Below are 20,338 nucleotides of genomic sequence, written 5' to 3'. Positions count from 1 at the left end.
CGTTCGTCCGTTTCTTTGTTCGTTCGTTTGTTCGATCGTTCGTTCGTTCTTACATACGTACTTACGCACGTAAATCCAAACGTACGGACGTTCGTTCGTTGCCTCGTTCTTTCGTACGTACGTACGTTCGTTCATTAGGTCGTTAGTTTTTTCATTCGTTCGTTTCATTCGTTCGTTCGTCCGTCCGTACGTTCGTTCGTTCTGACATACGTTCGTACGTACGTACGTTTTTTCGTTCGTTCGTTCGTTCATTCATATATATGTACGTAGGAACATACGTACGTTCGTTCGTTCATAATTACGTTCCTTCTTTCGTTTATTCGTTCGGATTTACGAACTTACTTACGTACGCAGGTTCTTTCCTTCCTTCGACCATTTGTTCATACGTACGATCATTCGTTCGTACGTTCGTTAGTTTGTTCGTTCGTTCATACGTACGTACGTACATATTTACCTACTTATGTACGTTCGTTTGTTCGTTCGAACATACGTACGTTCAATTCTTTGTTCGTTCGTTCTTTTTTCGTACCTACGTACGTTCGTTCGTTTAATCGTTCGTACGTACGTTAGTCCGTTTCTTTGTTCGTTCGTTTGCTCGATCGTTCGTTCGTTCTTACATACGTACTTACGTACGTAAATCCGTACGAACGGACGTTCGTTCGTTAGTTCTTTCGTTCTTTCGTACGTACGTACTTCGTTCATTAGGTCGTTCGTTTCAATCGTTTGTTCGTTCGTCCGTCCGTACGTTAGTTCGTTTAGACATACGTTCGTTCGTACGTACGTTTGTTAGTTCGTTCGTTCGTTCGTTCATTCATATATATGTACGCAGGAACATACGTACGTTCGTTCGTTAGTTCTTTCGTTCGTTCGTAATTACGTTCCTTCTTTCGTTTATTCGTTAGTACGTACGAACTTACTTACATACGTACGTTCGTTCGTTTTTTCTTACGTACGTAAGTACGTACGTTCATTCGTTACTTCGTTCTTTCCTTCGTTCGTTCGAGCGTTCGAACGTACGTACGTTCATTCAATCGTACGTACGGACGCTCGTTTTTACGTTCATTCTTACGTACATACGTTCAATCGTTCTTTCGTTCGTTTGTTCGTTCGTTCCTTAATTTCCTTCGTTCATACGTACGGACGTACGTTTGTTCTTTCGCACGTACGTACGTATCTTTGTTCGTTCGTTCGTTCTTTCGTACGTCCGTACATTCTTTCGTTCAATCGTTCGTTCATTCCTTCGTACGTACGTTCATTCGTACGTTCGTTAGTTTGTTCGTTCGTTCGCTCGTTCGTTCGTACGTTCGTTCGTACGTACGTGCGTACGTTCGTTAGTTTGTTCGTTCGTTCATACGTACGTACGTACATATGTACCTACTTATGTACGTTCGTTTGTTCGTTCGAACATACCTACGTTCAATTCTTTGTTCGTTCGTTCTTTTTTCGTGCCTACGTACGTTCGTTCGTTTAATCGTTCGTTCTTTCGTTTGTGCGTACGTTAGTCCGTTTCTTTGTTCGTTCGTTTGTTCGATCGTTCGTTCGTTCTTACATACGTACTTACGCACGTAAATCCGTACGTACGGACGTTCGTTCGTTGCCTCGTTCTTTCGTACGTACGTACGTTCGTTCATTAGGTCGTTAGTTTTTTCGTTTGTTCGTTTCATTCGTTCGTCCGTCCGTACGTTCGTTCGTTCTGACATACGTTACTTCTTTCGTTTATTCGTTCTTTCCTTCGTTTGTTCGTTGGAACGTACGCTCGTTTTTACGTACATTCTTACGTATGTACGTACACACGTTCAATCGTTCTTTCGTTCCTTCGTTCCTTAATTTCGTTCGTTCATACATACGGACGTACGTTAGTTCTTTCGCACGTACGTACGTTCGTACATACGTAATTACGTTCGTTCGTTCTTACGTTCTTTCTTTCGTTCGATCGTTCCTTCATACTTACGTACGTACGTGCCTGCCTTCGTTCGTTCGTACTTACGTACGTACGTTCGTTCGTTCTTACGTACGTAAGTCCGTACGTTCATTCGTTACTTCCTTCTTTCCTTCGTTTGTTCGTTCGATCGTTCGTACGTACGTATGTTCACTAAATCGTACGTACGTTCATTCAATCGTACGTACGTACGTTCGTTCGTACGTTCTTTCTTACGTGTGTACGTACATACGTTCAATCGTTCGTTTGTTCGTTCGTTCCTTAATTTCGTTCGTTCATACGTACGGACGTACGTTAGTTCTTTCGCACGTACGTACGTTCGTACATACGTAATTACGTTCGTTCGTTCTAACGTTCTTTCGTTTGATCGTTCGTACGTACGTATGTTCATTCAATCGTACGTACGTTCATTCTTACGTGTGTACGTACATACGTTCAATCGTTCGTTTGTTCATTCGTTCCTTCATTTCGTTCTTGCATACGTACGGACGTACGTTAGATCTTTCGTTCGTACGTACGTACGTTCATTCGCTCGTTCGATCGTTCCTACGTACGGATGTATGTACGTACGTTCTTTCCTACGTACGTACGTTTGTTTGTTCATTCATTCCTTCGTTTGTTCATACATACGAACGTGCGTACCTTCTTTCGTTTGTTCGATCGTTGTCTCGTTCGTTCGTTCTTCCATTCTTTCTTTACTTCGTTCGTTCATTCGTTTGTTTGTTTCGTTCGTTCGTTCGTTCTTTCGTTCGTTCGTTTGTTTCGTTCTTCCGTACGTACGTACGATCATTCGTTCGTTCCTTCGCACGTACGTACGTACCTTTGTTCGTTCGTTCGTTCTTTCGTACGTACGTACGTTCGTTCATTCCTTCGTACGTACGTTCATTCGTACGTTCTTTCGTACGTTCGTTAGTTTGTTCGTTCGTTCGCTCGTTCGTTCGTACGTTCTTTCGTTCGTTCGTACGTACGTGCGTACGTTCGTTAGTTCGTTCGTTCATACGTACGTACGTACATATGTACCTACTTATGTACGTTCGTTTGTTCGTTCGTTCGTACATACGTACGTTCAATTCTTTGTTCGTTCGTTCTTTTTTCGTACCTACGTACGTTCGTTCGTTCAATCGTTCGTTCTTACGTACGTTCGTCCGTTTCTTTGTTCGTTCGTTTGTTCGATCGTTCGTTCGTTCTTACATACGTAGTTACGTACGTAAATCCTTACGTACGGACGTTCGTTCGTTGCCTCGTTCTTTCGTACGTACGTACGTTCGTTCATTAGGTCGTTAGTTTTTTCGTTCGTTCGTTTCATTCGTTCGTTCGTCCGTCCGTACGTTCGTTCGTTCTTTCGTTCGTTCGTAATTACGTTCCTTCTTTCGTTTATTCGTTCGTATGTACGAACTTACTTACGTACGCACGTTCTTTCCTTCCTTCGACCATTTGTTCATACGTACGATCGTTCGATCGTACGTTCGTTAGTTTGTTCGTTCGTTCATACGTACGTACGTACATATGTACCTACTTATGTACGTTCGTTTGTTCGTTCATTCGTATATACGTACGTTCAATTCTTCGTTCGTTCGTTCTTTTTTCGTACCTACGTATGTTCGTTTGTTTAATCGTTCGTTTGTTCGATCGTTCGTTCGTTCTTACATACGTACTTACGTACGTAAATCCGTACGTGCGGACGTTCGTTCGTTAGAACGTACGAACTTACTTACGTACGTATGTTCGTTCGTTCTTTCTTACGTACGTAATTACGTACGTTCATTCGTTACTTCGTTCTTTCCTTCGTTCGTTCGTTGGAACGTACGTACGTTCATTCAATCTTACGTACGCTCGTTTTTACGTACATTCTTACGTATGTACGTACACACGTTCAATCGTTCTTTCGTTCGTTCGTTCCTTAATTACGTTCGTTCATTACGTACGGACGTACGTTAGTTCTTTCGCACGTACGTACGTTCTTACATACGTAATTACGTTCTTTCTTTCGTTCGATAGTTCCTTCATACTTACGTACGTACGTACGTACCTACCTTCGTTCGTTCGTACTTACGTACATACGTTCGTTCGTTCTTACGTACGTAAGTACGTACGTTCATTCGTTACTTCCTTCTTTCCTTCGTTTGTTCGTTCAATCGTTCGTACGTACGTTCGTCCGTTTCTTTGTTCGTTCGTTCGTTCTTACATACGTACTTACGCACGTAAATCCGTACGTACGGACGTTCGGTCGTTGCCTCGTTCTTTCGTACGTACGTACGTTCGTTCATCAGGTCGTTAATTTTTTCGTTCGTTCGTTTCATTCGTTCGTTCGTCCGTCCGTACGTTCGTTCGTTCTGACATACGTTCGTACGTACGTACGTTTTTTCGTTCGTTCGTTCGTTCATTCATATATATGTACGTTGGAACATACGTACGTTCGTTCTTTCGTTGGTTCGTAATTACGTTCCTTCTTTCGTTTATTCGTTCGTACGTACGAACTTACTTACGTACGCACGATCTTTCCTTCCTTCGACCATTTGTTCATATGTACGATCGTTCGTTCGTACGTTCGTTAGTTTGTTCGTTCGTTCATACGTACGTACGTACATATGTACCTACTTATGTACGTTCGTTTGTTCGTTCGTTCGTACATACGTACGTTCAATTCTTCGTTCGTTCGTTCTTTTTTCGTACCTACGTACGTTCGTTCGTTTAATCGTTCGTTCTTTCGTTCGTACGTACGTTAGTCCGTTTCTTTGTTCGTTCGTCTGTTCGATCGTTCGTTCGTTCTTACATACGTACTTACGTACGTAAATCCGTACGTGCGGCCGTTCGTTCGTTAGTTCTTTCGCTCTTTCGTACGTACGTACGTTCGTTCATTAGGTCGTTCGTTGGTTTCATTCCTTCGTTCGTTCCTTTCGTTCGTCCGTACGTTCGTTCGTTTTGACATACGTTCGTTTGAACGTACGTTTGTTCGTTCTTTCATATATATCTACGCAGGAACATACGTACGTTCGTTCGTTCGTAATTACGTTCCTTCTTTCGTTTATTCGTTAGTACGTACGAACTTACTTACGTACGTACGTACGTTCGTTCGTTCTTTCTTACGTACGTAATTACGTACGTTCATTCGTTACTTCGTTCTTTCCTTCGTTCGTTCGTTCGAACGTACGTACGTTCATTCAATCTTACGTACGTACGCTCGTTTTTACGTACATTCTTACGTATGTACGTACACACGTTCAATCATTCTTTCGTTCGTTCGTTCCTTAATTACGTTCGTTCATACGTACGGACGTACGTTAGTTCTTTCGCACGTACGTACGTTCTTACATACGCAATTACGTTCTTTCTTTCGTTCGATAGTTCCTTCATACTTACGTACGTACGTACCTACCTTCGTTCGTTCGTACTTACGTACGTAAGTACGTACGTTCATTCGTTACTTCCTTCTTTCCTTCGTTTGTTCGTTCGATCGTTCGTACGTACGTATGTTCATTCAATCGTACGTACGTTCATTCAATCGTACGTACGTACGCTCGTTCGTACGTTCATTCTTACGTGTGTACGTACATACGTTCAATCGTTCGTTTGTTCCTTCATTTCGTTCGTTCATACGTACGTTCATTCAATCGTACGTACGTACGCTCGTTTTTACGTTCATTCTTACGTATGTACGTACATACGTTCAATCGTTCTTTCGTTCGTTTGTTCGTTCGTTCATACGTACGGACGTACGTTAGTTCTTTCGCACGTACGTACGTACCTTTTATCGTTCGTTCTTTCGTACGTCTGTACATTCTTTCGTTCAATCGTTCGTTCATTCCTTCGTACGTACGTTCATTCGTACGTTCGTTAGTTTGTTCGTTCGTTCGTTCGCTAGTTCGTTCGTACGTTTGTTAGTTTGTTCGTTCGTTCATACGTACGTACGTACATATGTACCTACTTATGTACGTTCGTTTGTTCGTTCGTTCGTACATACGTACGTTCAATTCTTTGTTCGTCCGTTTGTTCGATCGTTCGTTCGTTCTTACATACGTACTTACGCACGTAAATCCGTAGGTACGGACGTTCGTTCGTTGCCTCGTTCTTTCGTACGTACGTACGTTCGTTCATTAGGTCGTTAGTTTTTTCGTTCGTTCGTTTCATTCGTTCTTTCGTCCGTCCGTACGTTCATTCGTTCTGACATACGTTCGTACGTACGTACGTTTTTTCGTTCGTTCGTTCGTTCATTCATATATATGTACGTTGGAACATACGTACGTTCGTTCTTTCGTTCGTTCGTAATTACGTTACTTCTTTCGTTTATTCGTTCGTACGTACGAACTTACTTACGTACGCACGATCTTTCCTTCCTTCGACCATTTGTTCATACGTACGATCGTTCGTTAGTTTGTTTGTTCGTTCATACGTACGTACGTACATATGTACCTACTTATGTACGTTCGTTTGTTCGTTCGAACATACGTACGTTCAATTCTTTGTTCGTTCGTTCTTTTTTCGTACCTACGTACGTTCGTTCGTTTAATCGTTCGTTCTTTCGTTCGTACGTACGTTAGTCCGTTTCTTTGTTCGTTCGTTTGTTCGATCGTTCGTTCGTTCTTACATACGTACTTACGTACGTAAATCCGTACGTGCGGACGTTCGTTCGTTAGTTCTTTCGCTCTTTCGTACGTACGTACGTTAGGTCATTAGGTCGTTCGTTTGTTCGTTCGTTCGTTCATATATATGTACGCAGGAACATACGTACGTTCGTTCGTTCGTAATTACGTTCCTTCTTTCGTTTATTCGTTAGTACGTACGAACTTACTTACGTACGTACGTTCGTTCGTTCTTTCTTACGTACGTAAGTACGTACGTTCATTCGTTACTTCGTTCTTTCCTTCGTTCGTTCGTTCGAACATACGTACGTTCATTCAATCGTACGTACGTATGCTCGATTTTACGTACATTCTTACGTATGTACGTACACACGTTCAATCGTTCTTCCGTTCGTTCGTTCCTTAATTTCGTTCGTTCATACGTACGGACGTACGTTAGTTCTTTCGCACGTACGTACGTACCTTTGTTCGTTCGTTCGTACGTCCGTACATTCTTTCGTTCAATCGTTCGTTCGTACGTTCGTTAGTTTGTTCGTTCGTTCGTTCGCTCGTTCGGTCGTACGTTCGTTCGTACGTACGTGCGTACGTTCGTTCGTTTGTTTGTTCGTTCATTCATACGTACGTACGTACATATGTACCTACTTATGTACGTTCGTTTGTTCGTTCGTTCGTACATACGTACGTTCAATTCTTTGTTCGTCCGTTCTTTTTTCGTACCTACGTACGTTCGTTCGTTCTTACGTACGTAAGTACGTACGTTCATTCGTTACTTCCATCTTTCCTTAATTTCGTTCGTTCATACGTACGGACGTACGTTAGTTCTTTCGCACGTACGTACGTTCGTACATACGTAATTACGTTCGTTCGTTCTTACGTTCTTTCTTTCGTTCGATCGTTCCTTCATACTTACGTACGTACGTACCTACCTTCGTTCGTTCGTACTTACGTACGAACGTTCGTTCGTTCTTACGTACGTTCATTCTTACGTACGTACGTACGTACATACGTTCAATGGTTCTTTCGTTCGTTTGTTCGTTCGTTCATACGTACGGACGTACGTTAGTTCTTTCGCACGTACGTACGTACCTTTGTTCGTTCGTTCGTACGTCCGTACATTCTTTCGTTCAATCGTTCGTTCATTCCTTCGTTCGTACGTTCGTTAGTTTGTTCGTTCGTTCGTTCGCTCGTTCGTTCGTACGTTCGTTCGTACGTACGTGCGTACGTTCGTTCGTTTGTTTGTTCGTTCATTCATACGTACGTACGTACATATGTACCTACTTATGTACGTTCGTTTGTTCGTTCGTTCGTACATACGTACGTTCAATTCTTTGTTCGTCCGTTCTTTTTTCGTACCTACGTACGTTCGTTCGTTCTTACGTACGTAAGTACGTACGTTCATTCGTTACTTCCATCTTTCCTTAATTTCGTTCGTTCATACGTACGGACGTACGTTAGTTCTTTCGCACGTACGTACGTTCGTACATACGTAATTACGTTCGTTCGTTCTTACGTTCTTTCTTTCGTTTGATCGTTCCTTCATTCTTACGTACGTACGTACCTGCCTTCGTTCGTTCGTACTTACGTACGTACGTTCGTTCGTTCTTACGTACGTAAGTACGTACGTTCATTCGTTACATCCTTCTTTCCGTCGTTTGTTCGTTCGATCGTTCGTACGTACGTATGTTCATTCAATCGTACGTACATTCATTCTTACGTGTGTACGTACATACGTTCAATCGTTCAATTGTTCGTTCGTTCCTTCATTTCGTTCTTTCATACGTACGGACGTACGTTAGTTCTTTCGTTTGTTCGATCGTTGTCTCGTTCGTTCCTTCGTCCATTCTTTCTTTACTTCGTTCGTTCATTCGTTTGTTTGTTTCGTTCGATCGTTCGTTCGCTCGTTCTTTCGTTCGTTCGTTTGTTTCGTTCGTTCGGACGTTCTTTCGTTCGTTCGTACGTACGTGCGTCCGTTCGTTAGTTTGTTCGTTCGTTCATACGTACGTACGTACATATGTACCTACTTATGTACGTTCGTTTGTTCGTTCGTTCGTACATACGTACGTTCAATTCTTTGTTCGTCCGTTCTTTTTTCGTATCTACGTACGTTCGTTCATTCAATCGTTCGTACGTACGTTCGTCCGTTTCTTTGTTCGTTCGTTTGTTCGATCGTTCGTTCGTTCTTACATACGTACTTACGCACGTAAATCCGTAGATACGGACGTTCGTTCGTCGCCTCGTTCTTTCGTACGTACGTACGTTCGTCCGTCCGTACGTTCGTTCGTTCTAACATACGTACGTTTTTTCGTTCGTTCGTTCGTTCGTTCATTCATATATATGTACGTAGGAACATACGTACGTTCGTTCGTTCTTTCGTTCGTACGTACGAACTTACTTACGTACGCACTTTCTTTCCTTCCTTCGACCATTTGTTCATACGTACGATCGTTCGTTCGTACGTTCGTTAGTTTGTTCGTTCGTTCATACGTACGTACGTACATATGTACCTACTTATGTACGTTCGTTTGTTCGTTCGAACATACGTACGTTCAATTCTTTGTTCGTTCGTTCTTTTTTCGTACCTACGTACGTTCGTTCGTTTAATCGTTCGTTCTTTCGTTCGTACGTACGTTAGTCCGTTTCTTTGTTCGTTCGTTTGTTCGATCGTTCGTTCGTTCTTACGTACGTCCTTACGTATGTAAATCCGAATGTACGGACGTTCGTTCGTTAGTTCTTTCGTTCTTTCGTACGTACGTTCGTTCATTAGGTCGTTCGTTTGTTCGTTCGTTGGTTTCATTCGTTCGTTCGTCCGTCCGTACGTTCGTTCGTTTTGACATACGTTCGTTCGTACGTACGTTCGTTCGTTCGTTCGTTCGTTCGTTCGTTCATTCATATATATGTACGCAGGAACATACGTACGTTCGTTCGTTCGTTCGTAATTACGTTCCTTCTTTCGTTTATTCGTTAGTACGTACGAACTTACTTACGTACGTTCGTTCGTTCTTTCTTACGTACGTTCATTCGTTACTTCGTTCTTTCCTTCGTTCGTTCGTTCGATCGTTCGAACGTACGTACGTTCATTCAATCGTACGTACGTACACTCGTTTTTACGTACATTCTTACGTATGTACGAACATACGTTCAATCGTTCTTTCGTTCGTTTGTTCGTTCGTTCATACGTACGGACGTACGTTAGTTCTTTCGCACGTACGTACGTTCGTATATACGTAATTACGTTCGTTCGTTCTTACGTTCTTTCTTTCGTTCGATCGTTCCTTCATACTTACGTACGTACGTACCTACTTTCGTTCGTTCGTACTTACGTACGTACGTTCATTCGTTCTTACGTACGTAAGTACGTACGTTCATTCGTTACTTCCTTCTTTCCTTCGTTTGTTCGTTCGATCGTTCGTACGTACGTATGTTCATTCAATCGTACGTACGTTCATTCAATCGTACGTACGTACGCTCGTTCGTACGTTCATTCTTACGCGTGTACGTACATACGTTCAATAGTTCGTTTGTTCGTTCGTTCCTTCATTTCGTTCGTTCATACGTACGGACGTACGTTAGTTCTTTCGTTCGTACGTACGTACGTTCATTCGCTCGTTCGATCGTTCCTACGTACGGATGTATGTACGTACGTTCGTTCGTACGTACGTTCGTTCGTACGTACGTTCGTTTGTTTTTTTCTATCTTTCTTTGGTTCGCATATGCGTTCTTTCCTACGTACGTACGTTTGTTTGTTCATTCGTTCCTTCGTTTGTTCTTACATACGAACGTGAGTACGTTCTTTCGTTTGTTCGATCGTTGTCTCGTTCGTTCCTTCGTCCATTCTTTCGTTACTTCGTTCGTTCATTCGTTTGTTTGTTTCGTTCGATCGTTCGTTCGCTCGTTCTTTCGTTCGTTCGTTTGTTTCGTTCGCTCGTTCGTTCGTACGTTCTTTCGTTCGTTCGTACGTACGTGCGTCCGTTCGTTAGTTTGTTCGTTCGTTCATACGTACGTACGGACGTATGTACCTACTTATGTACGTTCGTTTGTTCGTTCGTTCGTATATACGTACGTTCAATTCTTTGTTCGTTCGTTCGTACGTACGTTCGTCCGTTTCTTTGTTCGTTCGTTTGTTCGATCGTTCGTTCGTTCTTACATACGTACTTACGCACGTAAATCCTTACGTACGGACTTCGTTCGTTGCCTCGTTCTTTCGTACGTACGTACGTTCGTTCATTCGGTCGTTAGTTTTTTCGTTCGTTCGTTTCATTCGTTCGTTCGTCCGTCCGTACGTTCGTTCGTTCTGACATACGTACGTTTTTTCGTTCGTTCGTTTGTTCGTTCGTTCATTCATATATATGTACGTAGGAACATACGTACGTTCGTTCGTTCTTTCTTTCGTTCGTAATTACGTTCCTTCTTTCGTTTATTCGCTCGTACGTACGAACTTACTTACGTACGCACGTTCTTTCCTTCCTTCGACCATTTGTTCATACGTACGATCGTTCGTTCGTACGTTCGTTAGGTTGTTCGTTCGTTCATACGTACGTACGTACGTACATATGTACCTACTTATGTACGTTCGTTTGTTCGTTCTAACATACGTACGTTCAATTCTTCGTTCGTTCGTTCATTTTTCGTACCTACGTACGTTCGTTCGTTCTTACATACGTACTTACGTACGTAAATCCGTACGTGCGGACGTTCGTTCGTTAGTTCTTTCGCTCTTTCGTACGTACGTACGTTCGTTCATTCATATAGATGTACGCAGGAACATACGTACGTTCGTTCGTTCGTAATTACGTTCCTTCTTTCGTTTATTCGTTAGTACGTACGAACTTACTTACGTACGTTCGTTCGTTCTTTCTTACGTACGTAAGTACGTACGTTCATTCGTTACTTCGTTCTTTCCTTCGTTCGTTCGTTCGATCGTTCGAACGTACGTACGTACGCTCGTTCGTACGTTCATTCTTACGTGTGTACGTACATACGTTCAATCGTTCGTTTGTTCGTTCGTTCCTTCATTTCGTTCATTGAACGTATGTACGCACGAACGAAAGAACTAACGTACGTCCGTACGTTCAATCGCTCGTTCGATCGTTCCTACGTACGGATGTATGTACGTACGTTCGTTTGTTATTTTGTTCTATCTTTCTTTTATTCGCACATGCGTTCTTTCCTACGTACGTACGTTTGTTTGTTCATTCATTCGTTCGTTTGTTCTTACATACGAACGTGCGTACGTTCTTTCGTTTGTTCGATCGTTCGTTCGTCCATTCTTTCGTTACTTCGTTCGTTCTTTCGCTCGTTCGTTCATTCGTATGTTCGTTTGTTTCGTTCGCTCGTTCGTTCGTACGTTCTTTCGTTTGTTCGTACGTACGTACGTTCAATTCTTTGTTCGTTCGTTCGTACGTACGTTCGTCCGTTTCTTTGTTCGTTCGTTTGTTCGTTCGTTCTTACATACGTACTTACGCACGTAAATCCTTACGTACGGACTTCGTTCGTTGCCTCGTTCTTTCGTACGTACGTACGTTCGTTCATTAGGTCGTTAGTTTTTTCGTTCGTTCGTTTCATTCGTTCGTTCGTTTCATTCGTTCGTTCGTCCGTCCGTACGTTCGTTCGTTCATTAGGTCGTTAGTTTTTTCGTTCGTTCATTCATATATATGTACGTAGGAATATACGTACGTACGTTCGTTCTTTTGTTCGTTCGTAATTACGTTCCTTCTTTCGTTTATTCGTTCGTACGTACGAACTTACTTACGTACGCACGTTTTTTCCTTCCTTCGACCGTTTGTTCATACGTACGATCGTTCGTTCGTACGTTCGTTCATACGTACGTACGTATATATGTACCCACTTATGTATGTTCGTTTGTTCGTTCGAACATACGTACGTTCAATTCTTCGTTCGTTCGTTCGAACATACTTACGTTCAATTCTTTGTTCGTTCGTTCTTTTTTCGTACATACGTACGTTCGTTCGTACGTACGTTAGTCCGTTTCTTTGTTCGTTCGTTTGTTCGATAGTTCGTTCGTTCTTACATACGTACTTACGTAAATCCGTACGTACGGACGTTAGTTCTTTCGTACGTACGTACTTCGTTCATTAGGTCGTTCGTTTGTTCGTCCGTGCGTACGTTCGTTTTGACATACGTTCGTTCGTTCGTACGTACGTTTGTTCGTTCGTTCGTAATTACGTTCCTTCTTTCGTTTATTAGTTAGTACGTACGAACTTACTTACGTACGTACGTTCGTTCATTCTTTCTTACGTACGTAAGTACGTCCGTTCATTCGTTACTTCGTTCTTTCCTTCGTTCGTTCGTTCGGACGTTCATTCAATCGTACGTACGCTGGTTTTTACGTTCATTCTTACGTATGTACGTACATACGTTCAATCGTTCTTTCGTTCGTTCATTCATATATATGTACGTAGGAACATACGTACGTTCGTTCGTTCGTTCTTTCGTATATACGTTCCTTCTTTCGTTTATTCGTTCGTACGTACGAACTTACTTACGTACGCACGTTCTTTCCTTCCTTCGACCATTTGTTCATACGTACGATCGCTCGTTCGTACGTTCGTTAGTTTGTTCGTTCCGTCATACGTACGTCCGTACATATGTACCTACTTATGTACGTTCGTTTGTTCGTTCGAACATACGTACCTTCAATTCTTCGTTCGTTCGTTCTTTTTTCGTATCTACGTACGTTCGTTCGTTTAATCTTCGTTCTTTCGTTCGTACGTACGTTAGTCCGTTTCTTTGTTCGTTCGTTTGTTCGATCGTTCGTTCGTTCTAACATACGTACTTACGTACGTAAATCCGTACGTGCGGATGTTCGTTCGTTAGTTCTTTCGCTCTTTCGTACGTACGTACGTTCGTTCATTAGGTCGTTCGTTTGTTCGTTTCATTCGTTCGTTCGTTTCGTTCGTCCGTCCATACGTTCGTTCGTTTTGACATACGTTCGTTCGTACGTACGTTTGTTCGTTCGTTCGTTCATTCATATATATGTACGCAGGAACACACGTACGTTCGTAATTACGTTCCTTCTTTCGTTTATTCGTTAGTACATACGAACTTACTTACGTACGTTCGTTCGTTCTTTCTTACGTACGTTCATTCGTTACTTCGTTCTTTCCTTCGTTCGTTCGTTGGAACGTACGTACGTACGCTCGTTTTTACGTACATTCTTACGTATGTACGTACATACGTTCAATCGTTCTTTCGTTCGTTCCTTAATTTCGTTCGTTTATACGTACGGACGTACGTTAGTTCTTTCGCACGTACGTACGTTCGTACATACGTAATTACGTTCGTTCGTTCTTACGTTCTTTCTTTCGTTCGATCGTTCCTTCATACTTACGTACGTACGTACCTACCTTCGTTCGTTCGTACTTACTTACGTACTTTCGTTCGTTCTTACGTACGTACGTTCATTCGTTACTTCCTTCATGCCTTCGTTTGTTCGTTCAATCGTTTGTACGTACGTATGTTCATTCAATCGTACGTACGTTCATTCAATCGTACGTACGTACGCTCGTTCGTACGTTCATTCTTACGTGTGTACGTACATACGTTCAATCGTTCGTTTGTTCTTTCGTTCATACGTACGGACGTACGTTAGTTCTTTCGTTCGTACGTACGTTCATTCGCTCGTTCGATCGTTCCTACGTACGTATGTATGTACGTACGTTCTTTCCTATTTACGTACGTTTGTTTGTTCATTCGTTCCTTCGTTTGTTCTTTCGTACGTCCGTACATTCTTTCGTTCATTCCTTCGTACGTACGTTCGTTTGTTCGTTCATTCGCTCGTTCGTTCGTACGTTCTTTCGTTCGTTCGTACGTACGTGCGTACGTTCGTTCGTTCATACGTACGTACGTACATATGTACCTACTTATGTACGTTCGTTTGTTCATTCGTTCGTACATACGTACGTTCAACTCTTTGTTCGTTCGTTCTTTTTTCGTACCTACGTACGTTCGTTCGTTCAATCGTTCGTTCTTTCGTTCGTCCGTTTCTTTGTTCGTTCGTTCGTTCGTTCTTACATACGTACTTACGCACGTAAATCCGTACATACGGACGTTCGTTCGTTGCCTCGTTCTTTCGTACGTTCGTTCATTAGGTCGTTAGTTTTTTCGTTCGTTCGTTTCATTCGTTCGTCCGTCCGTTCGTTCTGACATACGTTCGTACGTTTTTTCGTTCGTTCGTTCTTTCATTCATATATATGTACGTAGGAACATACGTACGTTCGTTTGTTCTTTCGTTCGTTCATAATTACGTTCCTTCTTTCGTTTATTCGTTCGTACGTACGAACTTACTTACGTACGCACGTTCTTTCCTTCCTTCGACCATTTGTTCATACGCATGATCGTTCGTTCGTTCGTTCATACGTACGTACGTACATATTTACCTACTTATGTACGTTCGTTTGTTCGTTCGAACATGCGTACGTTCAATTCTTTGTTCGTTCGTTCTTTTTTCGTACCTACGTACGTTTAATCGTTCGTACGTACGTTAGTCCGTTTCTTTGTTCGATCGTTCGTTCGTTCTTACATACGTACGTACGGACGTTCGTTCGTTAGTTCTTTCGTTCGTACGTACGTTTGTTCGTTCGTTCGAACGTACGTACGTTCATTCAATCGTACGTACGTACGCTCGTTTTTACGTTCATTCTTACGTATGTACGTACATACGTTCAATCGTTCTTTCGTCCGTTCGTTCCTTAATTTCGTTCGTTCATACGTACGGACGTACGTTAGTTCTTTCGAAGGAAGGAACGAAGAAACGAACGAACGTACGAATGGTCGTACGTACGTACGGAAGAACGAAATAAACGAACGAAACAAGCAAACGAACGAAGTAACGAAAGAATGGACGAACGAACGAACGAGACAACGATCGAACGAAAGAACGTACGTACATACATCCGTACGTAGGAACGAGCGAACGAACGTACGTACAAACGAACGAAAAAACGATTGAACGTATGTACGTACATACGTAAGAATGAACGTACGAACGATCGAACGAACGAAGGAAGGAATGAACGTACGTAAGAACGAACGAAGGTACGTACGTACGTAAGTAGGTAGGAAAGATGGAACGTAAGAACGAACGAATGTAATTACGTATGTACGAACGAACGTACGTAGGTACGTATATAAGTACCTACGTACGAATGAACGTAAATACGTCCGTAACAAGGAAGGAACGAACAAACAAATGAACGAACGAACGAGCGTGCGTATGTTCGAACGTACATATGTATGAATGAACGAACGAACGAACAAAAGAATGTACGTACGTACGAACGAACGTACGTACGTATGACCGAACGTACGTACGTACGAACGAACGTAAATACGAACGAACGTAAGTACGAATGATCGTACGTATGAACAAATGATCGAAGGAAGGAAAGAACGTGCGTACGTAAGTAAGTTCGTACGTACGAACGAATAAACGAAAGAAGGAACGTAATTACGAAAGAACGAGCGAACAGACGTACATACGTACGAACGAACGTATGTCAGAACGAACGAATGTACGGACGAACGAACGAACGAACGAAACGAACGAACGACCTAATGAACGAACGTACGTACGAAAGAACAAAAGAACTAACGAACGTCCGTACGTACGGATTTACGTACGTAAGTACGTATGTAAGAACGAACAAACGATCGAAAGAACGAACGAACGATCGAACGAAACAAACAAACGAATGAACGAACGAGCGAAAGACCGAACGAACGAACGATCGAACAAACGAAGGAACGAATGAACAAACAAACGTACGTACGTAGGAAAGAACGCATGTGCGAACGAAAGAAAGATAGAACAAAAAAACAAACGAACGTACGTACGAACGAAAGAACTAACGTACGTACGGTTGTACGAACGATCGTACGTATGAACAAATGATCGAAGGAAGAAAAGAACGTGCGTACGTAAGTAAGTTCGTACGTACGAACGAATATACGAAAGAAGGAGCGGAATTACGAACGAACGATCGAACAAACGAACGAACAAAGAAACGGACTAACGTACGTACGAACGAACGAACGATTGAACGAACGAACGTACGTAGGTACGAAAAAAGAACGAACGAACAAAGAATTGAACGTACGTATGTACGAACGAACAAACGAACGTACATAAGTAGGTACATATGTACGTACGTATGAACGAACGAACAAACTAACGAACGAACAAACTAACGAACGTACGCACATACGTACGAATGAACGAACGTACGTACATACGAACGATTGAACGAAAGAATGTACGTACGTACGAAAGAACGAACGAACGAGCAAACATACTGCGAAGGAACGAACGAACAAACGAACGAATGATCGTTATTCATTATTCGTTTCATTTTGTTTGTTTCTCTCTTGAGTTATCTTCTCTCTCTCTCTCTCATACATCTCTATTCCTATCACATCCACTCTCTCTCTCTCTATCTATCTATCTCGTACTCTGTACGCACTCTCTACTCGCTCTACTTCATATTCTCCCTTCTCCCTCCCCTCTTTATACTCTTCTTTCTTTCTAGTACTATTCCTATATTCTTTAAGATAACCCCTCTCTCTCAAATATCGTGCACCATGGATACCAGAGGACGTGACTTTGTACAGCGCCAAGTTGAGGTCAACAAGAAGATGAAGATGCGCCGAAACTGGCAGCTGGAAGAAGTTCGTCTTCTTATACACGCATGGAACTTGGCCAAAGGATCACCAGCAAACGATCTAATAGCCGAAAGCCTGGATAGGTACAATTTCCACAGGTCAATGGCCCAAATTGATCGAAAGAAACTGGAGCTCATTCACTCCTACGAGCTCGTGAAACCGCACCTTGACCTCCTAGAAGGCATTATGAGAGACACGGACACAAAAATGGACAGTGAAGACCCTGCACACTGTGCTCAGGCTCAGGAGGACCAGACGAATCACCAAGACAAGGCAGATGCCACCAGTGCTGTAGCCACTGATGAGGGATGCAATAACCATGGTGAATACAGTCAACGCTGCACCACAAACGACAAAGACAGGAGAACAGACAAGAAGACGGTAAACACAAACAGGCTTCAAGCCCAAACACGTCACACAGAGAAAAAGAAAAAGAAACAGATCTGTAAATTCTACCTAAATGGTACCTGCTGGCACGGGGACAAGGGACAAAACTGCAAATTTGCCCATCCCAAACACCACCAGCTAAACAAGGTAGATAACCACTTACAACAAAATAAGCGGGAGCGCAGAAAAGGGAGACCAGAAAGCTCAAATCTACGTACACATAATCCACCAAATACCAACAGGACTCACAAAGAGAGAAGTCCGTATATTCCTTCTGCTCCCCAAAAAAGGCTATATGCAGAGGCTGTACGAACTGCAGTAGCTGAGCAGCAAGCTTTTTTAAGCTTGGCCCAGAAAATGGTACAACAGTTAACGTGGATGCAGAGGGTACAGAGTCAACGCCACACGAACCATTGTCCAAGACCACCACAGATGATGGATCAGGGATGGCCACCGCTAACACCAGGAACCCCTGCACAGACATCACACCCATATTCCTACTGAATATCCGGGGCCTATTACGAACAGGCGGCAAAGACAAGTTCCTATACTTGAAAGACCTAGTAACATGCAATCAAGCAATATGCATGGTGCTTACCGAAACGCATCTAACACCTAATATAGCAGATGCGGAGATAAATATACCAGAGTATGCCGTACTCCGAACAGACAGAAGGGATAGAAGTCATGGGGGAGTTGCAATGTACATCCGAGAAGATGTCACACCCCTACTACTACTATCACACTCAAACTCTGTATGTGATACTTTAATAGTACACATAAAACAAATTGATGTAGTTGTATGCTCAACATACCGTCCACCAAATACAGCAAAGCAGGAAGGTAAATTTGAGGACAGCCTCAGACGCATAGAAGAGGTCCTGACAAATCTGGACCAACACATCAATATACTTTTCCTAGGCGACTTTAACCTCCCAAATGTTAAATGGCCTGAAGGTCACATCCTCTCTGGGATGTCACTGCATGAACAAAGCCAGGCAAAATCATTGCTAGAACTATCCAACATGCTGTTCATGGAACAAGTGATACTCCAACCAACCAGGGGAAGCAATATTTTAGATCTCTGCTTCACAAACAATGTGAGCTTAATCCATAATGTGAAAATAACGCCCACGTCTCTCTCAGATCATAATATTATAGAATTAACTATGTATGGTCCTAGACAACCCACTGACACCCACCCCACCAGGAGGACTCAAGCAATATCCAACCTGAATTTCCACGGGGCGGACTGGAAGTCAATTCGCAGAGAGATTCGAAATCAAAACTGGCACGACAGCCTTTCTATACAAGACAATGACCTCAAACTAAGTCATTTTATGTCAACCATACAAGACATATGCACCAAATACGTGCCATATAGAAAGACCAGCAAACATGCCAATAGAATTCCTAGAGACAGGAAAATCCTTATGAGACACAGAACAAAGGTCTCAAACCAGTTAAATAGAGAACTGGAGGATAGGAAAAGGGCTAAATTAAAACTAACACTGTTAGAAATAGAAAACAAAATTAAACTCTCCCATGAAAAGGAGAGAGCAGAGAAGGAAAAGAGAGCAGTAGAAAGCATAAAAACAAACCCCAAGGCTTTCTATAGATTTGCAAAGGAGACTGCTACGGTGCAGTATAAGATAGGACCCCTGTTCCTGCCTAATGGCTCACTGACTGCAGATCCCACATGGATAAGTGAAGTGCTCAGTACACAATTCAAGAGTGTCTTCACCTCTCCTCTGAGTCACATGCAGATAAAGAACCCAGCTGATTTCTTTGACAATAGCACTCAGCAGAAGGGGACTGCATCCATTACCTACATCGACATTGAAGAGGAAGATGTGATAGCTGCCATAAATGAAATGAGCTCAAATTCGGCAACTGGCCCCGATGGTTTCCCAGCTGTCCTCTTAAAGTCGTGTAAACAAGAATTAGCAGGACCACTCCGGATACTCTTCCAGAGTTTCCTTGCAAATGGTAAACTTCCCAAAAAGCTGAAGGAAGGCACCATATGTCCTATCCATAAAGGTGGAAGCAGAGCAGAGGCTGGAAACTACAGGCCCATCTCTCTAACTTCACATATTAGCAAAGTCATGGAACGAATTGTCAGAAGGAGATTGATTGCGTTCCTAGAAGAAAATGACTTGCTGAATGAGACCCAGCATGGTTTCCGTCCAGGTAAAAGCTGCCTCACGCAGCTCTTGCAGCATTATGACTGGGTCCTGAAGCAGCTACTTGACCATTCAAATGTTGATGTGATGTATCTCGACTTTGCAAAAGCCTTTGACAAAGTTGATCATGGCTTGATATGTCACAAGCTGCAAAACCTTGGCATAGCTGGTAAATTAGGAGAGTGGCTGCATGACTTCCTGAATGGTAGAAGTCAGACAGTTGCAGCCAATGGAGAACTATCTAGGGAAACACAAATATTGAGCGGTGTTCCACAGGGAACTGTTCTGGGGCCACTACTGTTCATAGTGGCCCTTCTGGACATGCCCACGGTCACTCGGAGAGCCACTGTCACTAGCTATGCTGATGACACAAAGATATCTCAGGCAATAAAGAATCCTGATGATATTGTAAGCCTGCAGAATGACCTAAATGCAATATATGAGTGGGCAGAGCAAAATAATATGCAGTTCAATGCAAAAAAATTTCAAGTACTGCGCTACAAGACCATGAGTACCTCCCAACTGGCATACACAGGGCCTGGAGGTACTGCAATCCCAGAACCACAAACAGT

The sequence above is a fragment of the Octopus bimaculoides genome, chromosome 21 (genome assembly GCF_046866305.1).
Source record: "Octopus bimaculoides isolate indiv1 chromosome 21, ASM4686630v1, whole genome shotgun sequence".
Classification (NCBI taxonomy): domain Eukaryota; kingdom Metazoa; phylum Mollusca; class Cephalopoda; order Octopoda; family Octopodidae; genus Octopus; species Octopus bimaculoides.
Note: the sequence above shows the minus strand (reverse complement) of the source record.